Source organism: Ambystoma mexicanum, chromosome 6q (assembly GCF_040938575.1).
Source record: "Ambystoma mexicanum isolate Mex_15411 chromosome 6q, UKY_AmexF1_1, whole genome shotgun sequence".
Taxonomy (NCBI): domain Eukaryota; kingdom Metazoa; phylum Chordata; class Amphibia; order Caudata; family Ambystomatidae; genus Ambystoma; species Ambystoma mexicanum.
Window position 1 is genome coordinate 1,265,346,998 of NC_090937.1, and position 16,067 is coordinate 1,265,363,064.

A 16,067-nucleotide genomic window follows, 5' to 3' on the forward strand; every position below is an offset into this window, starting at 1 on the left:
CCGGTCTTCCACGTCTCTCTATTAAAACCTGTGCAACCTCAAACCCGACTAACTAAATCTCTAAAACCCATCCTAGTTGATGGAGAACTCGACTCAGGCGGTAAGTGATTGAAATTACCGCCATGGCGTAATGAGCGTTAACGCCATGGTCCGATGGCGATAAGAGCGCCACATTACGACCCATCGCGCACGAGCATTACGCCATGGCGGTAACGTAAACTACGCCATGCCGTAAACAGCCCTTACCGCCCTCGTTAACAGCGCAGGGTGACCTACCGCCACCCATCATTGCGCCGACCGTAGTCAGCGGTCACCGTAATCAGCGGTGACCGCAATTAGGCGGAACCGGAAATAGCGTAATCGCGGTGGAACGGGAAACAGCACAGCGGCCATCTTAAAAAACACAATCCATTGCCATCCTACCCAACCACACCACAACCAACCCTCAAACCCTGACATTCCCATAACCCACCCATTTCCACAGCCAACCATGCCTAAAGTTGTCAAGAAGGCATGTGACAGGCAGTGGCAGGAGCGCTTCAGTCGAGAGGAACTGCAAATGCTTGCAGACACGCTCCAGGAGAAGGCTGATGTTGTCTTCTCCAATGAGATGACCCGAACAGCCATAGGCCGCAAAAAGGAGGTGTGGGAACTTGTGGCACAACGTGTCAGTGCTGTTGGAACCACCCCACGCACCTCCAAACAGTGCCGCAAGAGATGGGACGACCTGCGGATCAGGGTCCGGGGCATTATGTCTGCCAACCGTAACCTGGCCCTGGGAACTGGCGGGGGAGCAGACTCCCCACTGAAGATGCAGCCATGGGAGGAGACATGTGCCTCTCTGATTGGCATTGAGTGCATCGAAGGTGTCGGCGAGATGGAGAGAGGGGCCCCGAGATCTGGAGACACAGGTAGGTGCCTCATATCCAGCCTTGCAAGACACCCTGATACACTTGCACGTGACAATCACAATGTGGCAGACGCAACACATCAGCAGATGAGCCACACCCTGCGCACATGCAGCATGTACACTGTACAGTAGGCAGACACACACCTGCATGCAAAACCGAACCTAAAGGGAGGCAACCTGTATGTCACGGGCTACTAACTCCACCATCTATCCATTTCACTCTTCACAATGCCTGCTCAATGTCGGCTGAACCATCAATAACAGTCACCCTCCTCTGCTCCACCACAGGCTCGCAATCGGACACTGGCAGGGACGACAGCACCAGCACCCCAGCCAAGAAGGCCAGGAAAGTGGGAGAGGGGAACCATGCATCCACCTCTGCTGGACCCAGGCAGAATCCACGCCAGGCTGAAGAGCCCAGGGCAGCAAAGTCCCCCGAGGAAGGGGTCGTGACAGCACCTGCAGCCCAACCACACCCACTGTTGCCCACTGAGGGCAATGCGTCAGCAGGGAGCAGTACTGTTGGAGAGACTGCAGCCATCGCTGCCTGCTCCGACAGTGATGTGGAGGATGACACCGGACTTCACCACAACACACAACTGCACTCACCACACCTATCCCCAATCAGCCATCATGGAGATGACACCCTGGGCCCATCGCCAGCTAATTCATGGCCAGCAACTCCAAGCCCAGTGGGAGTTGTGGAAGATGGGAGTAGTCCCATTGGTCCCCCATTGGCACCCCCCATTGGGCCAGAATTCCAGCTGTCGCTGGAGCAGATTGCCAACAGGCAGGAAGCACTGGGCACACTCCTCACGCAGCATGTAGCAGAATGTGTAAGTACCAGTGCAGCCATGGAGAGGAGTGCTGATGGCATCAGGGCTGCCATCCAGACTGCCAGCAGGGACATTTGCACCGAACTTGCTGCAGGGCGGCAGATGATGAGCCAGCTCACTCAGACAATTCTGGACACATGCCGTACTGAGCAGCCCGGTACATCCTCGGCTGCAAGTTCAGCACAAGCCTCTCCCGTCCGCAGGTCATCCAGGACCCTGAGGAGCACAGGCAGGGGGGCCCCAGGTTCCGGGAGAGGGGGCAGTCAATAGTGTGCTGAACTATACTCACTTCACCACGGGCACTGTCACATGTTTGCAGGGTGTTCAGGGGGGAGGGGGGTATTGGGTGGGTTGGAGTGTTCAGGGGGGAGGGGGAGGGGGGTATTGGGTGTGTTGGAGTGTTCAGGGGGGAGAGGGAGGGGGTATTGGGTGTGTTGGAGTGTTCAGGGGGGAGGGGGAGGGGTACTGTTATGCCTATTCAGTAGTACAATACACTTTTTCTTTTCTCACAAACTAAAAGTGTGGACATTGCTCATTGCGTATGTGTGCTTTATTGTTACAGTCCACAGTGTTGACATACCAGACACACACAGTGCCCCAAGTGCCATCCATATGTCACACACTCGCTGTGTGTGCTAGAAGTATCGGTCAATGACATTCTGACGCATAATATGGCCCTCCTGTGCATTGCTGCCTCCCTGAGGTGCTGCCCCATCCCCATCATCATCATCCCCATCATCAGGTGGTTGTGGTTCTGCGTCAGGGGGCAGAGGCACGTTTCGTCTGATGCACATATTGTGTAGCATGACACATGCCATGACGATCTTTGCAACCTTCTCATGGCGGTACAGGAGTGCCCCGCCAGACCTGCTGAGGCAGCGGAAACGTGCCTTCAGTAGGCCAAAAGCATGCTCTATCACCACACGGGTACGTGCATGGTTATGGTTGTAGTCCTCCTCATGCTGGTTCGATGGGTTCCGGACTGGTGTGAGGAGCCACCTCTTCAGGGGATAGCCCGCATCACCTGTAAAATGTGAGAAAAGAATGTGTCAGGAACGAGATTGATATGTGAACATGACGCACAACCATGCCTTGATTCTGACTGTTACTGTGCACCAATTGGAGTTGTGGTTATGGATTTACACTGTGCAACCAGTATGTGTTTATGGCTCTCATGTACTGTTTTGCGTGCTAAAACACAATGCAGGGGGGACGATTGCCTTGTGAGTGGCCATCCACTGTGTCCGTTCAGGCCGTCATTCATGTGACCTTGCACGTGTCCTGTGAGCTTGAAGCTCACATGATAGCAACATCGATGTCTGGCTCATTATGACCCCAGTGAGCATTACTGGTGTCAATGGGGACAGTTTGTGGGTCTTGTAGTGGTGCATTGATGTCCCTGTCTGTCATGTGCCTCCTTTGTGCGCAGTTGTGGGGGACAGGCCTTTCAGTAGTTGGTGCATGGTGACGTGCATGTTGGTGTTATTCGTTAGGGTCAATGCGGCCACAATTTGCACAATGCACTTGCAAATGGTTGTGTCGTTTTTGGGATGCACTTTCATTCACATGTTGGGATGATTAGGTCAGGCATGATGTGTACACTTCTCTGTTGACGTCAGTGCTGCCACAGGGAATGATCTGGCTACTGCTAGTTGCACCCACCCCCCTGTAACTGCCAGATGTAATATGCATTGGTACGTCATTCAACACCCACTTTGCATTTCCATGCTCATGTCATTAGACTCACCGAGTAGGTAGGATCTTGGGCCTGCATGTCGCTCCATGTAGCGTGGTATTGTTGAGTTCCGAAGGACCATAGAATCATGGGTTGATCCGGGGAATCTGGCACAACAATGTGTGATGATCCTGTTGGAGTCACAGACCATTTGCACGTTGATTGAGTGGAAATGTTTACGGTTGCGGTACGGTACCTCCATGGCATGTGGGACCACCAATTCAACATGGGTGCAGTCAATGGCACCAATGCAACCAGGTATGCCGGCCAGTGCATGGAAACCCACTTTGGTGTTGGCCATCTCCTGGGCAGACCGTGGTAATGAGATGTGGTCATCTGTGTGCTTGAGGAGGGCATCGAGCACTTGCATCAGTGTACGCGAGAATAATGGTTGTGATATGCCATGCAAGTGCCCCACTGTGTGCTGGTAGGTGCCTGTGGCCAGGAAGTGGAGCACGGACACTACCTTCAGTAGGGGGGGGGTGGCAGTGGGTGTATCAATCATGCTGACGATGTCGTTGTGTATCATGTCCACAATGGTGGTGATGGTGTCCCGGTCCAGTCGGTACAGGGTGTGGATCTGCTCAGCGGTGAGGTTGAATGGGCTGGGTCTGATGCGTGGGATTGGGGGCTGCCTGCGTGGTGGCACTGGCTGTGCTGGTGGGGCTTGCTGGGCCTGCCTTGCCCTCCTTCTCCTCCTGCGTCTCCTCTGTGCAGCCTGTTGTTGTTGTTGTTGTTGTTGTTGTTGTTGTTGTTGTTGTAGTTGTGGTTGTTGTAGTTGCTGTTGTAGCACTCGCATTGCTATCAGGTCCTCCAGCCCCAACATTGCTAGTCCTATTGGTATCATTGTGGAGTGTGACTGGGTGTGGGAAGGGGTGGGGTGTGCTCTTTTTGTACTTCCTGTGTCTGTATTGCCTTCACCTTTGCTGTTTCTGTGCACCTGTGGCAGCTGCATTCACTTTACATGGCCCTTTACGGTTGGTTCGCGATGGCGTAATTTGCACCATGGCGGTAAGGTACTTAACGGCCTGGGTGATGGCGTTAGGGGCATGTCCGCTTGGGTCGGCATTCCCGCACCTTTCCGCCATGGCGCTAAGTACGGTGTGGATGTTCGCGTGCGCGCGCCCTTGGCGCAGTCAGCGGCAGCGTTAGCTACGATGCCGCTAGTGACATCGTAGTTTACGGTCACGGGTCGTAATCGGCCCGAGCGGAAGACGATGGCGGTAATCGTTTACCGCCATCGTTTTTCGCTTTGCGCCAGGGTCGTAATGAGGGCCAAAAGCATTCTGGACTCCAAGATCTCCAAATCTAAACTATTTTACCTAATTGACTGGAAAGGCTACGGCCCCCAAGAGAGATCCTGGGAACCTGCTGAATATGTCCACGCTCCTCGCCTAATCAAAAGATTTCACCGAACATTTCCTGACAAGCCAAAACCCCCGGAGAAGCCCGGTTTGGGAGGGGCCTTGAGGGGGGGTACTGTCATGATCTCTGCTTCCAAAAGGTCAGGGTTTTCCCAACTCTCTTGGAAGCAGATCCATAACCCAGGTTCCGAGTGCCAACCAGTCCCAATTGGGACCTTTTGGACCCAGTCCTGGCGCCAGTGGCACCAGGCTCATAAATATGCCCAGTCCCAGCGCTGGAAGCGCCGGGCTCATAATGCTTGGGTGGACTTACCTGCAGCAGACCATGCTGCTTACTTGCCTGCCAGTTGAGCCTCTGATCCTCTTCTGTTTGGAACTACTTTTCCTGTTGGGTGGGGCAGGAGCCACTCCCTAGGTTCAGAACACTGGAACTCTTCTGGAAAGCAGGGACTCTTTTCTTACCTAGGCGTGGCTGTGGAAGGAGACACCTAAGCACTACAGGAGGCTATTTAAACCACACCCGATGGATGAATCTTGCTTTGCGTTATTCTGCACCCTCTGCAGCAGAACGCTCATTGTGTCTTCTGCATCTGATCCTGGGCCTAAGGAAAAAGGCTTACCATCCTGAATCCAGTCTTCAGCAACACCTATAAAGACAAGAAAGAACAGGTTAGCATTACGGTCTTCAGTGACAGCGCTTCACTTACCTGGTCCATCGGCTGTCACCAACGCCTCGCGCTGCATTCCGGCATCTGAAAGACAAAGGCTTACCTACTCTTCGTGCGCTCCGGAGGTCTTCGCACTGCATTCCGGCATCTGAAAGACAAAAGCTTACCAACTCTTCCGGAGGCCTTCGGCGCTGCATCCCGCATCTGAAAGACAAAACAAGGTGCGTTTAAAGACATTGGGGAACTTTAATACTCACGTGCCATTACTCCTTTCCACATCTAACCCAGTGGGTATTCCGGCACCCTGCAGCCGCTCCGAACTTGTACCTGCAAAATAAAAAGACAGTTAGAGCGCATCGTGAAGCAGGCAACAAGCGCTTACTTACGTGCTTCTAGGCGCTTCTATTCATCACACGGGCTCCATCTTCAACTCACTTCAGCCCGTCATCCGCCATCGCCGGAACCCTGCAAAACAAGAGACATCATTACTAAAGACTTTTAAAGACATTAGAATTACTCGAAACTTACCGTTCGTGCAGTAAACGACGGACAGCAGTCCTCTGAAGTCAAGAGGCCTGCTCCCCTTATCCAGTGAAGAAACTGGTTACAGCACCCTGCCCCGAGGCAGATGGAGAGCACGGCGTTCACTTACCCAAGACAGCTTACCCTTCGAGTCAGACATACAGTGCACAGAGGTCCAGCCCAAAGAGCCAGCCGTGTGTTACACATCACCTTTGAAGATACGGTATACGCCCAGTCAAGACCGGCGCCTCTACGGGAATCAGGTGAGCGTTACACTATATGAAGCTAAATTTGTGTCGGGCAGAGAAACATTTGGAAATATCATAAAATAATCTATCTGTAGATATGATGAAAAATGAAAAAAGTTATCCAATTATCTTAAGACAAGAAGAAAATATTTGACAACGTTAAATGGCAATTTTAGGTCGCAACACTAGAAACAATTTGAGTTAGACCGTACTTCATGAAGATGGACAGAATTTCATATACATACCATACTGGGTACCAGATTACACTCTATTCTGCTTGCTCTTTCATCAATCGTTGAGGATCAGTGATAATATTGAATGAGGATCCTGCTGCCAGGGACTTTAGTAAACACTTCTACTGAGGTTTCCAGCAATTGGGGGAGGGGTGAAGGGTGACACAAAGCAGTCCTCCGTCTCTAAACTAGGACTAATTCTTCAGATAAATGCAGTTTGTAAGGGCCAGAGTTACAATCTTTCAATTTGTCATACGTTATATCAAATACTTCAAAGCAATTTGCAAGTATACCTGACACAATCCCTTTTTGGGGCATAGATAGCTTAGTTTAAGAGGATGTAAGAAGCTCATTAGAAGTTACAAAGACTCTTAAAGCAGCCAAATTTTGCATTGACAAATAAACTTGCACCATGCACAAACAATGCATAATTGTGTATCTGTGGAATTTGGCCACAAGTACACTTCTGTCTGAAGTCTCAGATCATCAAACACTCACCTTATCCGTAAACTGTCACCTAAGCAGTTAAAATATTTAAGCAGATCCACGGAGGTCCAAGGTCTCAAGCTTTGGAGTTCCCTTAAACCAACCTTGAACTGAGTCAAACGTCCCTAAAATTAGAAAATGGATGAAAAGTCAATTAAAATGGAATTCAAATGAATATTCAACACAAAAGTATAAAATGCTAAATCTATCCCTTACCATTCTGCTATCAACAAAGTTCACTTATATACACAACCTATTCTTGACTATGCCACTCTTTGCTCAGGCTTCACACTCGCAAAATTAACATTCTGGCGTTTAATCTGGATTACAAAGAGATGCCCGTGCAAATAAACTGCCAAACTTTCAGGATTGCCGCTCGTGCATCTAACATTACTTTGTGTACTAACTTACAATTCTCCCAAACTGCCTTTGAAACATAACTTAATTATCAAAACTCTTTAGGACATAACGACCTCAGCCTGTTTTCAAAACTGTTATCCCCCCTAACAGGATTGACATACACCCATGCTATCACAAAACATCCTTCCCCTGCTGCATCTCTCCCTCACGCTCTGTGTTTGTTGCATCTATTTCCCACTTTTCCATCCTTTTACCTTTCCCTTGCTCATGTTCTCTCCTCCAGCAGACCATGGACAGCGGACCTCGAGAGGGACGCACTACCCAACACCACAGAAAACCCTAGGCACTCATCTACTACAGTTGTAATTTGGTGGAGTATAACATCATAACATAGCAAAAAAAACAGGGGGTTTTTGAAAAGTACCAAATAATCCTTTTAGAAGGACAGAGAAATTAGTAAAATATGTGGGAATCAATTTATCAATTTTAAGATAGTTCGAAGACAAATCGCAATAGTCTGTAAAGAAGTGTGTTCTCCAACTGTTTGAATTGCTGTTTCAGACTCCAAATTAAGGTCCTAGAAGCAGTAGTCTAGGTCTTAGAACATACGTGAGCTTGCAAGAGACCACACCTTGTACACCTTCAGTTTTCACTTATTTCATTCAACGAAGTACACAGTAAGGTAATAGTTTTACTGTACTTATGGATAGAAATGTAACTAGTATAATAAATTGTGTCTGTTTCTTTTCTGTATAAACATTTAGGAGAAATGCTGTGACTCAAGCATTATGCTACATTTGATTTTACTAATGTAATTTTACAAGATCCACTGTCCATTCAGGACATACTGTCATTGTATGTAGCGCAGGCACTGTGAAAAGTAAATTCGCTATGATATGAAGGGCTATGAAATCTCAAAATGCAGAGTATTCAATCATCCTTCGCAAGACATTTCAATTCTGTAAAATATCCAAAAAAACAAATGTGATTAAGGATCTTAAAGAAAGTGATAAGACCCAACAGAGGATATAATAACAGTGTATCCTACTGTCTTTAAACAGCTTGTTTGTGCGAGCGTTTCTAACAATGGTATATATAATTATGGTTTGATTAACGCTCGCTCCTTGGTCACTCCTGCAACCTCCTGATATGATCTATTATCTGACCCAATGACTTTGAGGTTCTCTGCGTGAATGAGACGTGGTTCAGAGACTCCTCTGGCCTGTCGATGGTGCAAGCCCTCTTGGACAGCTATGACATCTTACATCTGGATCGTAGTTCTGTCCATCCAGGTGAAGGGGTTGCAGTTAATTTTAAATCACATTTCTCAATTTCATCAATTCCTTTGGCTCATAATATTAAAATGCAGGGTTTCTTTATTTTATTTTTCCATGTCAGCCTCGTTTACCCTGCACATGCTTATAGTATATCGCCTTCATGACAAATTCTCTAATTTGATTTATTAGGGCGATTTTAGCCTTAAGTTTAACGCCCCTTCTTCTCCAGCAGCTGTTCAATTTTTTGAAGTCATGATGGATCGGGTCTGAAACAGCATGCTGTTGAACCCACCCACCAATTGGGTAATATCTTGGACCTTATTTGTTCACTTGACTCGCTCATTTTAGTTGCACCTGCCTTTCAGATTCTATGGTCTGATCATTTAGTGGTGCCATTCCTAACATAATCAAAAGTGACCTTTGCTGTTCCTCAATCTCATGTTGTTCTTAAGCGGAGTTGGCACCAAGTAAACCTTTGCCACATTTGTGTAAGATAAGTGCTCCAATGCACACTGGGTGGATCTCATTTCTGTCACAGGTATTTAGGTCAACGGCTGATATCGTTGCCCCATTGAAAGCCGTTAGATCCCATAAAAAACCCTCAGAACCATGGTTTATGGATGATCTGGGGGCTTTTCATCTTAAAAGGAGGCAAGTGAAACACAAGTGGTGCTCCGCCTATGGGCAAGGTGATAGTATGGCTGGGTCAATTTTATAAGCAATACCATCAGGCTATTTATACAGCCAGATGTACCTTTTACACTAAGAAGGTTGACATCGCCCTGAACCAATCCAAAGAACGTTTTTCTTTGGTGCAGTCTCTCTTCTAAATCTGCCCCTATAGCACTGGCAGTTCCATCTCAATTGTTCTGTAATTCCTTGTCAGATGTTTTCATTACTAAGATTGAAGACATTCGTAACACTATTTGGTCTTCGAGCTCAAGTGGTGATTGTTCAATTCTGACTAATCAGGTGACCATCTCTTCCCATTCTTGGTCTTTCTTCCCTGTGTTTACTTCTAAGGCAAAACTAACTTCCAACAGTGGTTTTAGATTGGCATCCGCCTCTTGACCCTGTTCCTTTGGGCGTGTTTAAGGATATCATGCCACAGATCGTCACTTGGGTGATCCGCTCGTGTCATTCCAGTTGAATTGAAACAGGCGCTTGTTAGCCCTCTCCTAAAAAAGCCTGCACTCTACCCCACTATCTTTCATCCAATCTCACTTCTCCCCTTTCTTATGAAACTTCTTGTAAGTCTTTGATCTCGCTTCTTCTCAGCTCTTTTCTGGAGACTACCTACTACCTTGATCCCTTTCAGTCAGGTTTACGGGCCGGCCGGGGCACAGGGTGTGTTTTGGTGTCAGTGATGGATGATCTGTCCCAGCTAGTTGATCAGGAGGTGGGACGGGCGCAGGAGCAGTGATTTTATTCGATCTGTCAGCTGCCTTCGACATGGTCAACCACTCCCTCCTGTTACACTGCCTGGCCCCAGCAGGGCTGTCTGGCTCAGTACTAACTTGGTTTGCTTCTTTTATAACCAATAGGTCACAGTCTCTATCTCTCCCTCCCTTTTGCTCATCATCCCGCTCTCTCTCTTGTGGGGTACCCCAGGGATACATATTGTCTCCTAATGTTTATATGCAGCCGCGTGTTCATCTTATCCACTCCCAAAGCTTCCATTGCTACTCGTTTGTCGACGACACAGATTATTGTTCAGCTCGATCTTTCCCAATCTGAGGTGTCATCATGCTTTCAGGGGTCTTGGGGGCCATGAGTCGTTGGATGGGTGACAACTGGCTTAAACAGCATGGAGTTAACAAACAGGGCTATCCTTTTATTTTCTGTTTTTGAGGAGTCTGTGGCGAAGCAGGGATAAGTAGTATCAACACACAATAAGCAACACACACTAACCCCTCCTCCTCTCTTCACTTATTTCAGAGGAACATCTTGCGAATAATGTAGCAGCCCAGACTTCTAATCCCTGCACATGGACCTCCGATTCTTTATACCAATATAAAAATAAATACATTTTATTTATGATATATAGGTCACCTCTGTCAACTCATCTAAAAAAGTGTAACTTATATTAATGTATGTCTTGTAAGTGCAAAGATGTGCAATGGGGTTAGTTAAAGTGCCTTATCTGCAAAATACAGTACATATAAAATATTTTGGATGCATGTTTGTACACTTATTTATTTGAATTTCTAAAGCGCACAAGCGGCCCTGGGGCATCGTGGCACTGTTACAGCAGTATTTGCTTAGTTACATAGAGAAAGAGGAAACGTATGCACCCATCTGTGGTTCTTGGTTACATTTGTACATTTGACAGACAGGTGAGCAGTTACAGAAAAAAACAGTGGAGGTCATGGGCGGCAGCTAGGCAAAGTGTGTGTCAGGAGAGAGGGTGGGGGGGAGGGTACTGGGGAGTTTATCTGAAGAATTTGGTGTTAAGTGTTTTCCTGAATGTTGAATAGGATGTTTCGTTTCGCAAGGTGGTGGGGAGGGTGTTCCATTGCTTAGGGGTAAGGAATGTGAAGCTAGCACCTCCTGCTTTGGCTATTTTGATGGTGGGGACTTTAAGATGGTTGGAGTGGTGTGTCCTGATGAGTCTAGAGGAGGTAACTTTGGTTATTCTTTCTGATAGATCTGGGGGGGCTGTGAGAGATAGGCATTTGTGGGTGATGGACATGGCTTTGAATAGTATTCTTTCTTTGACTGGAAGCCAATGGGATTTTTGCCTGGTGTTGGTGATGTGCTCTCATTTGGGAATGCTGAGGGCAGCCCTTAGTGTGTTATTCTGAATAACTTGAAGGCGGTGCAATTTTTTGATGAGGTGCCGGCAAACTGAACGTTACAGTAGTCTAGTTTGGCTCCTATGGTGGCTCTGGCTATGGAGAGGCAATTTGTCTTTGATAGGAATGGTTTGACCGAATTTATTATTTTGGTTGTGAGAGAGGCAGAGAACGCAATGGCACTGACTTGGCGTGTCATTGAGAGCGTGGAGTCAATGTAAACCCCAATGGTTTTGACTGATGTTGAGACTGGGATTAAAGAATCGTCAATAGAAAAGGAATTATATTGCTTGTCAAGTGTATTTAGGATTTCCTTGGGGCTTACTAAGAGGAGCTCAGTTTTATCCCCATTGAGGCATAGTTTGTTTGTTGCCATCGAGGTTTGGATGGTGGCGTAGATTTTAATGAGTGATTGTGCGTCTGTTTTGTACGATCCTGTTAGGGGAAGGAGGACTTGGGTATCGTCGGTATTGTTTGTGTATGCTATGCTGAGGTTGTCCAGATTGTTGAAGAGGGGTAGGCTAAAGAGGTTATACAGTGTTGGGGAGGTGCAGGAACCCTGTGGGGCTCCGCAGTTTATGGTGGTGGGAGCTGCGCAGGCTTGCTCTGAGAATACCTTCATGGCTCTTCCTTCAAGGAATGAGGTAATCCAGGCCATGGCTTTTTGGGAGTATTGGGTGGAATTGATCAGTTGTTTACTGAGTGTCGGGTGCTCTACCAGATCAAACGCTGTAGACAAGTCGAGAAGGAGGCGCGCAGGCTTTCCTTCATCCATTATTTCCCCCAGTTGATTTTTTAGATCTAGCAGTGCGGTTTCCGTTCCGCGGACGTGACCGAAACCAGATTGCCTCTTATCTAGGATGTTGATGGCTTCTAGGAAGAGTTGGATTTGGTTTGATGACACTTTGTCCAGTATTTTTAACAGAAAGGGCACGATGGTGATAGGTCTGTAGTTGTTTGGGGACTGTGGGTCTAGTGGCAGTTTCTTCAGCAGGGAGAGAACTGAGGATTCTTTGAGGCAAGAGGGGACTGTGCTTGAGGCTAAGGAAGCATTAATGAATGCTTTCAAGAAAGGTGTTCGTGTTTCTGGGCAATCTTTGATGAGATTGGGTGGGCAGGCATCACCTTTGAAGTTTGAGGGTTTTATACTTTCCATGACCCCAGTACTTCTATTTCATACACCTCTTTGAATGTGAAGAACGTTTTTTTGTGCGTGGCTGTTGGGTTCTTTGATGGTGGAATGAACAGTTCAGTTTTGGGCAAGGCTTCGAAGTGGGATTTGATTTTTGTCTGTAGGAGTTCAATCTTTTTGAGCATGGCTGCCTGGATATTCGTATACGGTGTCATGGTATGGGTGTTAGGGGTGGCTAGTTCCTTAAAATTGGAAAATAGCTCCTTCGATTCAGATTTGGCGTTGGAAATCGTGGTGTTATAGGAGGTTATTTTTGCTGCTGTAATGTCTTTTTTGTACTGGGCAGCAAGTTCCTTGTATGCTAGTAGCGTGGCATCCTAGGGGTTCAAGTGCCATTTTTTGAGTGCTGCCCGTTTGAGGGAGCGTCATTTTTTGAGTTAATTTGTGAACCAGGAGTTGGAGTGGATTTTCCTTTTAGCTTTCTTTTTTTCCAGGACGGGGCAATCGTTTCAATTGCCTCTTTGATGGTTAGATTGTATAGTTCGGCCAAGGCGGTGGGATCTTTGGAGAACGGTGGTTTAAGGGCATATACTTCCAAGAGTGTAGTAATACTGCTTTAGGTTTGTTTACGTGTGCTTCTCGCAAGGGCAGGGGGCGGGGACACTGGTGTGGTTAGTGAGTTGGTCTTTGGCATAGCGGGAATAGAGAAGTGGATCAGGTGGTGGTCCGTCCAGGGACAGGGGGTGTTCGAGATGATGTTATGGTCGGCAACCCAGTCAAGGGTGCGACCTTTGGAATGCGTGGGGCTGGAGATTCTTTGTTTGAAACCTAGCTCCTGAAGTGCTTTGGCAAGGGATTTAGCCTGTTTGCCTTTTGGGTCATTGAGGCCGAGGTTGAGGTCCACCAGTATTAGGGATTTGGTGGAGTTTTTGAGGTTGTTGCCTAATAGGTGGAGGAGGTTGTCCTGGAAGTCAAGTAGAGGGCCGGGCAGCCGGTAGACGACGTGGATGGTAATCGTGCAATTGGGCGTGAGGGTGAGTTTCACGGTGAGGGCATCTACGTTACCTCCTATTGAGGAGATAGTCTGTCTTATCGATAGGGAGTCTTTAAGGATAAGGGCCACCCTGCTTCCTTTGGTTAGATCTCTGTCCTGCCGGAGTAGAGAGTGCCCTGGTGGGAGGGCTATAGAAATAGCTGGTCCTGCTGCGTCATGTAGCCAGGATTTAGTAATAGCTAGAGTGTTGAGATCTAGGTTAGTGAGGAGGGCCCGGATTTCTGATGCGTGTGCAGGGAGTGAGCGTACGTTTAGGAGCGCATGTTGGATCGGGATGGGGATGGGTGAGGTGTTAGGTTTTAGCATTGCTGGTTGAGAAGTGGGATGTGTGAGTTGGTGTTTTTGGTTGGTGGGGTTGGAGGTGATGGAGGTGCGGTTGGGGTTATATAGGGGGGAGGTGTGCCCGTTCTGTGTTTATTTGCAGAGTATTGTTGTTCTGTGCGCAGACCGGTGGTAAGGTTCCTGATAGCGGTGGGCCTAGGGCATGTGGGATGCGCTTGGGGCTCTGCTGTTCCTCTGGAAGGCGATGTGTGCTTTGTTGAGTGAGGTTGTCGGAATATTTGGGGTGTAGCGCTTTGCCTGGGGGTAGATAAGAGGGGGCAGGAAGAGTGTGGGAGTAATTACTTTAGGATTGGGTGGTGGGTGGGCCATGTCTGAGGCAATCTTATAATACTGCAGGCCGGTAGGGTGTAACAGTCACACAGTAGTGGCAGGGTTCAACAATCAGTTGGCTTTGGCATCTATCGGGGCGCAACAATCACTTAATGTTGGCACGTGGGCATGGTTCATAGACAAAATGATAGTGTTAGACATGCAATGTTGAGTGATCAATGGAGACTAGCCATTTAGATAGGGTACAACATTGGTTTGGTCTATCCCTTAAGCAAGGCGCACCATCAGTACAATAATCCCTTAGTACAACATCACTTAATGCTGGCATGTAGGAAGGGCTCAGAGGCAGGTACATAGGCACGTTAAGCAGTCAGAGGATACTAGAATTTAAATGGGGTACAACATCAATTTGGACTGGCCCTTAGGCAGAGTGCAACATCAACAACATTGGCACATGGGTGTAGTTTGCACTCAAATTAATATTGGCATATGGCAGGGTGCAGCTAACGTGATGATCATTCGGTCATTGCTCAATTTATGTCGTGGTAGGTAGTTGCTGCTGTTGACATACGGGCGTACTAACGTTAAGGGCAAGTTTTGACGATGCTAGGTTCTTCTTGATATGTCCGCAAGCAATTAATGGCAGATATGACGCAGGCACGTGAAGATATGAGAGCAGCAACTCAGTGGGGAGGATGGTGTAGGGGGCAGAGAGTTGCCGTGGATGGTGGGCTTTCAAGGGGCAGCATGGAGGTACAGAAGCTTGGAGAGCAACGAGTCGTGGCCTGTGGCCCTTCCAGGCACAGACAGGCCCTTATTCACGGCCCTACAAAATCACAAGGGGAATGCAGACCTTCTCTTGATATCGTTCAGTCTTAAGAACCACTTCAGTGAGGTGTGTTTTCTCATTTGAGACCCTTTGAGCTTCTAACCAGTCTCACATTGCTCAGGCTCTTAAGAGAACACAGGATTCACTACAATTTCCTTTCGGGATTGTTATTGCCTAATATCCCAGTTCATTCCATTTTTATAGAGATTCGCCCATCCAGAGCGGTCTCTTGCTCATTATCGTCTAAGCCTTCATCAGGACTGGAGCTGATTAGATATTTTCCGAGATTTTATCTCTCTGTTAGTCCACAGTGATTTGGTTCATTCTATTATAAAAACACACCATAATATAATCAACAAGGAGATTCAACTCTGGCATCTTACTTATGCCGTGTTTGTATTCTCAAGTTCACTGCCAACCTTTTTATCTCAGGGGAGCGCATTCCTTTTCTTTTAGACTGCATGATTGCTTTTCATGGTGCAGTCTGTACAAATATATATCTTTTTATATATTGGACTCAATTTACTCATAATTTACATCATTTAATGTCAAAGTCGCTTATTCATCTTAAGTCCAGAGTAGGAGGTGTACAAGAAATGCAGGGTCTGCATGAGGCAATGGAGCAACAGACCGGAACCTGACTGGTAACTCCAATTTTTACTTAACAAAACATAAATTGTCCATAGAAGAAATCAAGGTTCTAAATAAAGGTTTGAGTTATGTACCCACTGCAACAGCAGACAATTTATAGATGGAAAAGGAACTGCAGCGTTTTCATTTTAGAGTACTCAAGTTGAAGTATTTTTTAGAGAGAGACAAAGGAGATGAGGATGAAGATGGGGCAATAATAACACAACAAGCTAAAGCCTCCATCCACCTGCATGCCACCCCCATCGTCTATTAACTTTGACGTTTGATTACTGAAGGAGAAGCATGCAATAAAATCACTAGACAATCACACGGAGTTCCTAATAAAACCAGCAGACAAGGGGTTGGGATTGTCCTG

At 47.3% G+C, this 16,067-nt stretch overlaps 1 protein-coding gene across 1 annotated transcript in view; it reads right to left on the reverse strand.

Moving 5' to 3' along the window:
• The window catches only part of SOD3 (superoxide dismutase 3), a 130,701-nt gene that overhangs the window by 81,026 nt on the left and 33,608 nt on the right, over positions 1–16,067 (reverse strand). The window contains exon 2 of the mRNA XM_069631875.1: positions 7,015–7,127. The gene's annotated coding sequence lies outside the window, so the exon portion shown is untranslated. The remainder of the gene's footprint in view (positions 1–7,014; positions 7,128–16,067) is intronic.